The 8,636-nt window shown below is 47.0% G+C and overlaps 1 non-coding gene across 1 annotated transcript; it reads right to left on the reverse strand.

The window, feature by feature from the left end:
- Positions 1-6,222: 6,222 nt before the first annotated feature.
- On the reverse strand, positions 6,223-6,296 carry Trnat-agu. The gene has a single exon. It is a non-coding gene; the product is annotated as a tRNA-Thr (tRNA).
- Between the last annotated feature and the right edge of the window lie 2,340 nt (positions 6,297-8,636).

Raw genomic sequence — 8,636 nt, forward strand, 5'->3', positions numbered from 1 at the left:
GTAAGCTTTTATGCTGTTCAATCCTACCCCTCCACAGTAATGTTTGCTCATTATTGTTTCTGTTTTCAAGTACCTTAATGATGGACTAACGTCTCAAAATCTTAAGTAAAGACTCGAGCTAAAAGACCACCATGTTTACAAACGAAGTCCGTCTCCCGTTCGAACGAAGTTGTGTTTTATCCTCTTATTGACCTCTTGTCGTTGCTCTGGGAACGACTCTACCTACAGCCGCTGCTTGCCTTAAAGACCGCTTAAATATTGTCGTCTCTTTACGTCGTTGATAAGTCGTCGAGTCGAGAGACTTCTCCGAGACGCTTGCTCCACCTTTACCTTCCTCGTCTGCATATCCACCATTAAATCGATGTCTATCGAATACGACATAATCTTCCACTCGGTAACTTCTTTGCCGACTCTCGGGTGGAAAAGACGCACCAAACGAAAGAGGGGAGTTCACACATTAATCCTTCCTACTTCTCGATGGCTTCTATGCGCTTCAAACGTTCTACGGCGCTCACTTACCATTACACGACGCTGCTGCAAGCACTACTTCATGTTTTCATTTAATGTTTACTCCAATCGAAACACACACACGCGTTCGTTTTTTACATGCATTCAAGCACCAGCGCACCTGAGTGAAGTACCGTGAGCTGTTTCGGGCGCTTTTAAAATGTACTCGAGCAGCGTTGCTCACACGGTGGAACTCCATGTTAATGGTTTTAACCTTTTACCGACCCGCGCATAATAACCTATTTTCCACCAATTTACCGACGTCTTTTCCGCTTTTGGATAAGCCATTTCCATCCCGGCACCCGTTTGGCCCTTCCTCGACGTCAACCGAACCATGTCGAGGCAAGATCAATCGAAGATGTGCGAAGATGCCGATCAGGTTTGTGGATGGGAATGATGATGATGATGATGATGATGAAACCGATGATGTAGGTGGTCATATGCAATGTAAACCTTGTACGTACTCCCGCCATCTCGCCCTTGCTGGAATCAATCAAATTGGATGCTGTAATGAGCGGCAATTTGCTCGCCCATACGAACCAAACCCATCAAAACCCAAGCAATCAATTAGGGCTACGAAGATGGCAGCAGAGCTTGCAACAGGTATCATACGAGACATATGCTTCTCTGATGGTAGTGGTAGTAAGATCGTGAGAAGGTAATTTTTTCAACTCTTGCAGTAATAATTTTATATCATAAGCCATATTGACAATATGGCAATGGTACAATTAACCTTCGATCGGTTAACTCGAGGTAATAATGCTTACTAAAAGCATTCTGGAACACCAATGGGTCGCATTCGATCATAACAACTCACTCCAAACGAGGCAAACATTCTTCAAGGGTGCCGTCTGGTACCAAAAGAATAGATGGCGCAATATTGGAGCCCTTTCAATCATAGCACACCGGCAACTATTGAGGATAATGTCTTTTAAAGTCGTTAACAATTGCCTTAGCGACAGATGCAGTGCAAAGGCTACGTTTGAAAACCATCGTGCGCGCGCTCGCTCGCCTGCTGCAATTCGCAATAGGAGCACCATATAAACACGCATTAAAATAACCATTTCAAGTTTTGCGCAACCGTTGTTACGATGCACACGGTAAGGTGGAATGCGCAACCCAAACGCACCCAGTGCTTTTGATCATTTGAATATTTATGATCGCTGCACCGGAGCCGCACGGTCGAAGAAAACGGGGCTACGAGATCTTAAACGGGACGGGTATCTTCCGCCCAGAGCTAACCATCGCTAATAGACGTCGAACTGAACGAGCTAATTTATTGGCAATTCGCAAGGAGTTAGAGCGCTGCATTATGAATGCAATATGAGGGAAGGTCGCCGATGCAATCAGTCGCTGTTTTATGACGGCCACGAGGCAATACGATCGTTCAAGCGCAATTGTAGCGCTCTTTGTTGTCGTCGTCGTCGGACGAAGTTCGCCCAATGCCCGCACCTCGAAAGACGCCAGCAAACCAAAAAAAAACATAGGTGAAACACCTTCCATTCAACGAAATTAACATTCAAGACACGCATTAGTAGATAAACAACCGCTTGAAAATACAACGTACAGAAGAAGAAAGGTGCAGACCCGAGCATGAAGCATCGCGGAATTCGCAGTGCTTACAGTGAATCGATTAGCAAAAGATCATGGCTGATCATGCCGATCATCTCGTCTTTCAAGTACGCACCGATCAGCATCATGACAGAAATGTTCATCGAAATAGGATCTAATGATCTGTTATGGACACCACCATCGAAGCGAAGTCACTCGTCACACTGCCACAACGAGCTGATAAGTGGAAATGTCCCGAAATGGACCGCTGGGACCGGGCGGGCAGTGCGTTTGCATAATGTCAACGGTTTAAGGCCGCATATGGACCACCCCGCAGCCCGACCGGTGGCCGTTGTGGAATGTTTGGCATTGGCTTTAGGGTGCACAGTTAACAGTGTGTCCCTCCGTTTGTGTTTCAAGGTGTTTGCCGTGTAGAACTTGTAGATTTATGGGCTAAATGCGAGCAAGCGCACGATCCTAGGCACCATCGAGTGAACGGTGAGAAACGTCCGGCTGCTACCACTGACGTCCAAATTCAAATCAGCTACCCTTGCACGGAACGACATTCCAACACTTGCGCTAATATCTGGCTCGTTCACTCGCAGCATCTGGGGGGAACTGAGGCTATGCAAAACGATCTACCCTCCACCGGGGTGACATTTCGAAACGAGCACGATCGTCGTGATGGACTATGATTAGTGAGCGGCAGCGTGTACTGATACAATGTTGAAGTGTTCGACTTTATCCGCGTAAACTCGACCCAATTGATAGCTGCTGGTGAGAGCCGGAACGGGATCCAGCTTCCCGTTTCATATAGGAAACAATAAATCCTCAAACGCTTCAATCGCAATCGACTTTGCCCCGGTCACAGATTGATTAGATCGTGCACCGTTTCGGAGACATCTGGAACGAACTCCAATGTCAACGAACTGGACACCGCCTGGGGAACGGAATATGAAGGCTGGTCGTGTGCTTCTGGGATTAAGATCTCCTCTCTTATTCTAACCCCTTTCATATCTGTGTCTGTGTGCGGCTCGGTGGTTTTGTTTTTCTTCCCTTCCCGATCCACTTCAGTGGCACACAGAGACGTCCCAGCAGAACCTGTTCTGCTCCCGTGCTCTTCCCTGTCTCCAATGACCTGCCAATCAACGACCGAGAGACCAAACGTTTGTGCATTCCTTTAGTCGGCATTTGGCATCGCGGCAGCTGACTCGGTGGGTGCATGTCTGTGTGTGTGTGGTTTTATTTTTACACCACCGAAAACCAGATTAAACGGGACTTTGGCGCAGCGGACCGTTCTATTTTGGCAACAGCATGCTGTGTGAGCGGCACGGGTCGGGAATCCGTTATCAAATGCGAGAGACAAACGCTTGGACGGAACCCGCTGGCATTGGGTTCATAATCACCACACGCGAACGGTGTCGTTTAACGACTCCCGCAGGACTGCAGTGTTTCGTTCGGGGAGAAGCCGTAGATTGAGGCGAGTAGGACGTCACAAACAATGCCAGAGGACACAATGCATGTCCACCATTCATCGTGGTAAGTACTCCGTAGAGACAAACATAAATAAAGCTTCCACCAGGTGCCACCATAATGACAACTCCATCTCTCTAGCTTAATGTTCTTATCAGTCCCTGTAGACTGCTTGATAAACGCGCTGGGAGCTTCGGCAAAACTGTAGGTCACGGCCATATTTGCAGAGTTTCATTAGGGTTTTATCAATTTGTTGTTCCTTTTATATTTTACTTCACACCTCTGGTTGAGATTAGCTTATCCGATCGTGATACGATATTAAATTATTGACACTCCGGGAGGGAATATAACACCCGTTATGAAACCGTACAGGCTCACCAGACCGAATCTGGTCGCATACAGGTGTCTGGTGGTCTAAAACGAACACAAACCACCTGAGCTAACAAAGAAAGAGAGAGAGAGCGTGAAAAAATGTTTCAAATTTAATTAAATCTCAGTCCGCGCCCCGAAACATCCCAGCTCCAATCTCGGGGAGGTCTCGGTTTGTTTCCGAAGGGGGGTTATTCTACCTCCACTTCAAACGTTTATTCGGCAGGTGTTGTGTTCTGTTCTGCTCCCCGTCTCTCGTCACCCTCTTTCGCTTTGGATCCGATTACCATTTGGAAAAACACGACCGAATCAATCTAATTTCCGGCTTGCCTGCCCGAGCAGTTTTGAGAGTTCGAGTCAGGTCATGATTTCCGGTCCAATGAATACCGTGTACCTCCCGTGCTGATCGAAGCAAACTCGAAATCGAAATCGGAGCAGGATGCTTGGATGCAATAAAATTTTGAATCTATTCCCGAAAAACACGCTTCCGATGCACCAACGATGCAACGATGTTCTGTGATTGTAGCCATGGATGCCCTACAGCCATCGCTGTGTGGGATTGATTTCACCACGCTTGTGTTTCTGTGCCTGTGACACGCAAACGTAGTGCCAGTGGCTCTCGACTCTAAAGACTGACCGTAGCTGTTTTGAATACAATATAGAAGTGTTCAACCTTCCGGTTTGATTCCTTTGCTGATCACAGGCCGCTGGCACCGGGTTAAAACAAATTAAGTTGTTTGTGTTGTGTTCGCCACAACAATCTAGTACGAGCGAGTCCATCCCACAATCATTCGTCAGGTGTACATCAAACGAGAATTTAGAAGAGATGAGTAAAAAACACATCTACGTGGCTACCCACAGCACACACAGCACATACACACACATCCCACTAAACCATCCCGTTTTGCGCTCGGATGCTGATTAGTTGCGGCTAGTTTGCATTCTACCGGCAAAGCACCCGAATCTAGAAGCACTAACGAGAGGAGCACGGGATTTTTTGCGGTCAATGATTATATGCTACCGAATCGAGCGAGTTGAATTCGATACGGCCTCGAGCCCGCCAAAGGGGGCATAAATAATTTGCGGTACTTTCAACCTGCTATCTATTCCCACAAACTTCTAGCAGCGAGGTGCTTAGACCTCGTCCGTAGATGTTAATTCCCTGCCACAAAACCGGGTCTAGGCGTTTGCCGTTAAATGTTGGTCAACAGAGTGTCTTGAAGCACAGGCACAGGAAGCACTACGAGTGCAAAGTTCTTTAAATTGGTACGATTCGGAGCCGGTGCCAGTGTGTTTCGTAATCAATCCTAAATGGGTTTGCCAAGGCAGGGAATGTGAGAACGTATGCGCAGAAAAGCAGAGCTCTGAATTCCAATTTCGTCCATTACGCTCTATCGCTCTGATCATATGGTCTCTAACGATTTGATCAAATCTAGAGCTTACGTTTCAAATTTCCATCCGGTTTTTGGGAATGGTTGTCTTACGAAAAAGGGAAGCCCCCGGTGGCTCATTTTACCTTTTCCAATCTAGAACTATTCCCGATACAGAAATGTTTGGGGCACACTCAATTGCCGTCCTATCAAATCCCCACAACTTTCGGGTGGCCTCAAACAAAAAAACGAGCCATCCAACCTTTTCGGACATTGAAGTGTTCTCTGTCGATGGTGGGGCTTCTTCAACCGTGATTTGATGTTTGTTTTATGTGCGTGTTTTTTTGTTGTATCGGGGTTTCTCTTCTCTTTACTTTGCTCGAATCGGGCCTGGTGCCCAGTGTAATCAACCTGGGCGGTAACGTAAATGTTTACTTTAGTTTTTCGATCAGGAAGAAGTTTTTTATCTTTGATTTGGGAGGGTTGTCTACTCCACACCGAGTAAAAGTAAATGAAAAAGGAGAGCAAAGGGTTACTCCCCCTGAAGACGATTCAAACTCTGGGAGTGGGGAGTTGTGCTTCAGTGGAATGGGTGCACTTTTTGGGGTGGTCTTGGCAAGAGAGACGTCAATGACACATTGACGTGAATCAGACATGCTGCTCAAACATCAGAGAATCGAGTAAATTGTCCCGAGTCCGAAGTCGCTTTAGTCCCCCCCCCCCCCCCCCCCACCTTTGAATTGACCCCTCCGACGAAATGCCACACATTTGTCCGTTTCACAAATTGAAGAAGTGCAGCAACGGAAAGATCATGTAGAAGAATGTCCTAAAGATGATAAGGTAAGTGCATTTTTGGATGATATTCAATTCAAGGCCAAACCATAATTTCACCGTATAAAATATTTCAACGTCATCGTTCCTACCTCATATGTCATGAGAAGATCAAACGCTTAGGCTCCGGCGAGATTCGAACTCACGATCTCCTGTTTACTAGACAGGCGCTTTAACCAACTAAGCCACGGCGCCGCTTGCTTTCCCACTGGCTATTCTTCAATATAAACTCCACTTCAACGACCGTTCGCACGCGTGCAGTGGACCGACAACAAGCTCCCTTTTCATAACACACACGCGCACCCAAACGAGAACCACTCCCACCCCAAGATGACAAGGGATAAAGTGAAAGGGAGCCAAAAATAAGCTCCCCCCAAACGCCCCACCCCGAAGGCTGAGCTGTTTATTTACCGACCAACAAACTGCTCCGCGATCGTGATCGTTCAATGGGATCGTTTCATTAGCAACCGGGGCCACCCCGGCTATCTTCATTTGTCCACCCGTTATTTATGGGTCTCTGTGTACAGCTAATATTTTGAATAAAATCTCGAGCATTACAGGATGATTTATTCGCGTTCCCACTTGCACACCCCGAACGAGAAAATGGAAACAAGCCAACCAGCCAGCCAGTGTCCAAACACGTTGTCAGCGGGTTCCACAACTCTTCTGCCCGATCGATTCCCAATTAATCATCGATCGGTACGATATTTCAAACCTCTTCTTTCTATGCGCCCACCGTGGTCCGTTTATGCTGCCTGGTCCTCCGTGGGATGCTCCTCTCATGGGAGAAGAAAGTGAAACGTGTGTACGCGTGTGCCTCGCGGCATAAGGGACAAACCAAAGTCGAAATCTCAACCCTATCCTTCGTCGTTGAGCGGTGCGCGCGCGCACACACAGAGGCGGCGAAAGTGGCGCAGCATCGCGGTGGAAAATTAATGACAACAATTAGGCGAGATCTCGCGCGCAAGCATGCATTCGGGGGCTCCGCTTGCTCGCTCGCTCGTCCGCTTACATGCTCGTTATGCTTATTTTCCCATCCAACCGGGGGGTCGATTTTCCATCGCCCTCGGAACAAAACCCTCCCGTTTTGCTTTGACCGCGTGTGCCATACGCATCCCGGCAGCGAACAAGATAGCGCGAAAGAACTCTGCCCTCTTCCTTTGCTCGGTGCTCCAACACGCCGAGGGACAGTACACACACATATCTACAGAGACACACATTTTCTCGCATTTGTAGCCCGTGATTAACGACTAGCACGGCATATTTTTCTCTAGCGATTTATCATCACATCGTTCCCGGTCTTTGCGCTCTGTTTCGTCGTCTATCCGCTCGGTTACTAGACTCGGGCTACTAGGCGGAAACGAGAAGAAAGTGAATGCATGGTGGCTCTCTCTCCGCTTTACGCCGCTTTACACCGGATGTGCAAGTGCAAGTGAGTTATGGGACACAATCTTCACAGCCCATGGGTAAAACAGAGCCTCTGTGCGCGATCAAACGCTGCTTTCGTTTCGAGTGTTCGTGCCCAGAAGAATCATCACCGACCAAACAGGTGTCGAAGGGCGGCAAGAGCATGTGGGCGATATTTTCACCGCGCACCACCGCCTGTGTCGTGTCGTGAGACAAATGAATTATTGAATTTTACAATTTCCCACTGCCCATCAAAACCATCCCAAACCGAGCGTGAGGTTTCGGGTGTTTTGCTTTCGTCCCATTCCAAGCCCTCCTCCTCAAAACCGTTTTGTATCACATCGCCACCCGCCGCGATGTCCGGTTGATGACCCTGAAAATTATACACAATCTATTAGCATAAATTAAGCCCCAGCAGTGTCCCTTTCTTACGCAGCTCCGAAAAAAAGACAAACGCCTAACGATTACCTCGCTCTATGATCGCAAGGGTGGTTTTTTGTGTGACTGTGACTGTGTGCGACGAGGTGGTCATGTTGTAACCTCACGAAGTTCGTAAAAAAGTGGTATTCTTTTATTGTCACGATAAAAAAGCGGAACACGACATAACTCTTGTGGGGTGGGTTTTTTAAAGGTACATACACATGCCTGCCCCGTGGAAATCGGGCGCGTTGTTGCGTTAAAACAAATCAATTAAAATATGTTAATTTCTTGTACCGGTGACATCGATGTAAATAAACGATGCGCGAAGGGGGTATGGAGGGTTATTTTAGTAACAGGGCAATTGGGTTGGTAAATGTTAGCGAGAGAGTCGATCTAGTTCATTAACAGGGCTGGGTTTAAGGAAAGGAATTTTGATCCTTTTTTCAACACAAAATTTTAGTTTTTGTTTGCTATGTTTCGTCACAAAATGGCATTCCTTTGGTTTGGTTTGCCTTGGTCTTCTTTTGTGTTTCGAAACTGTTAGTTTTGAAGCATAATATGTTCATGTTTAGGGGAATTTCCACCAACAAGGAAAGTTTAGAAATCAATAACAGTATATATCACAATAAAACAAGTTGAGAAATCTCCGAAAATCATACATGAGCCTACAACCACTTCTCAACCACTGAATCGAATAACTCCCAAAAC

Source organism: Anopheles merus, unplaced genomic scaffold (genome assembly GCF_017562075.2).
Source record: "Anopheles merus strain MAF unplaced genomic scaffold, AmerM5.1 LNR4000635, whole genome shotgun sequence".
Lineage (NCBI taxonomy): Eukaryota > Metazoa > Arthropoda > Insecta > Diptera > Culicidae > Anopheles > Anopheles merus.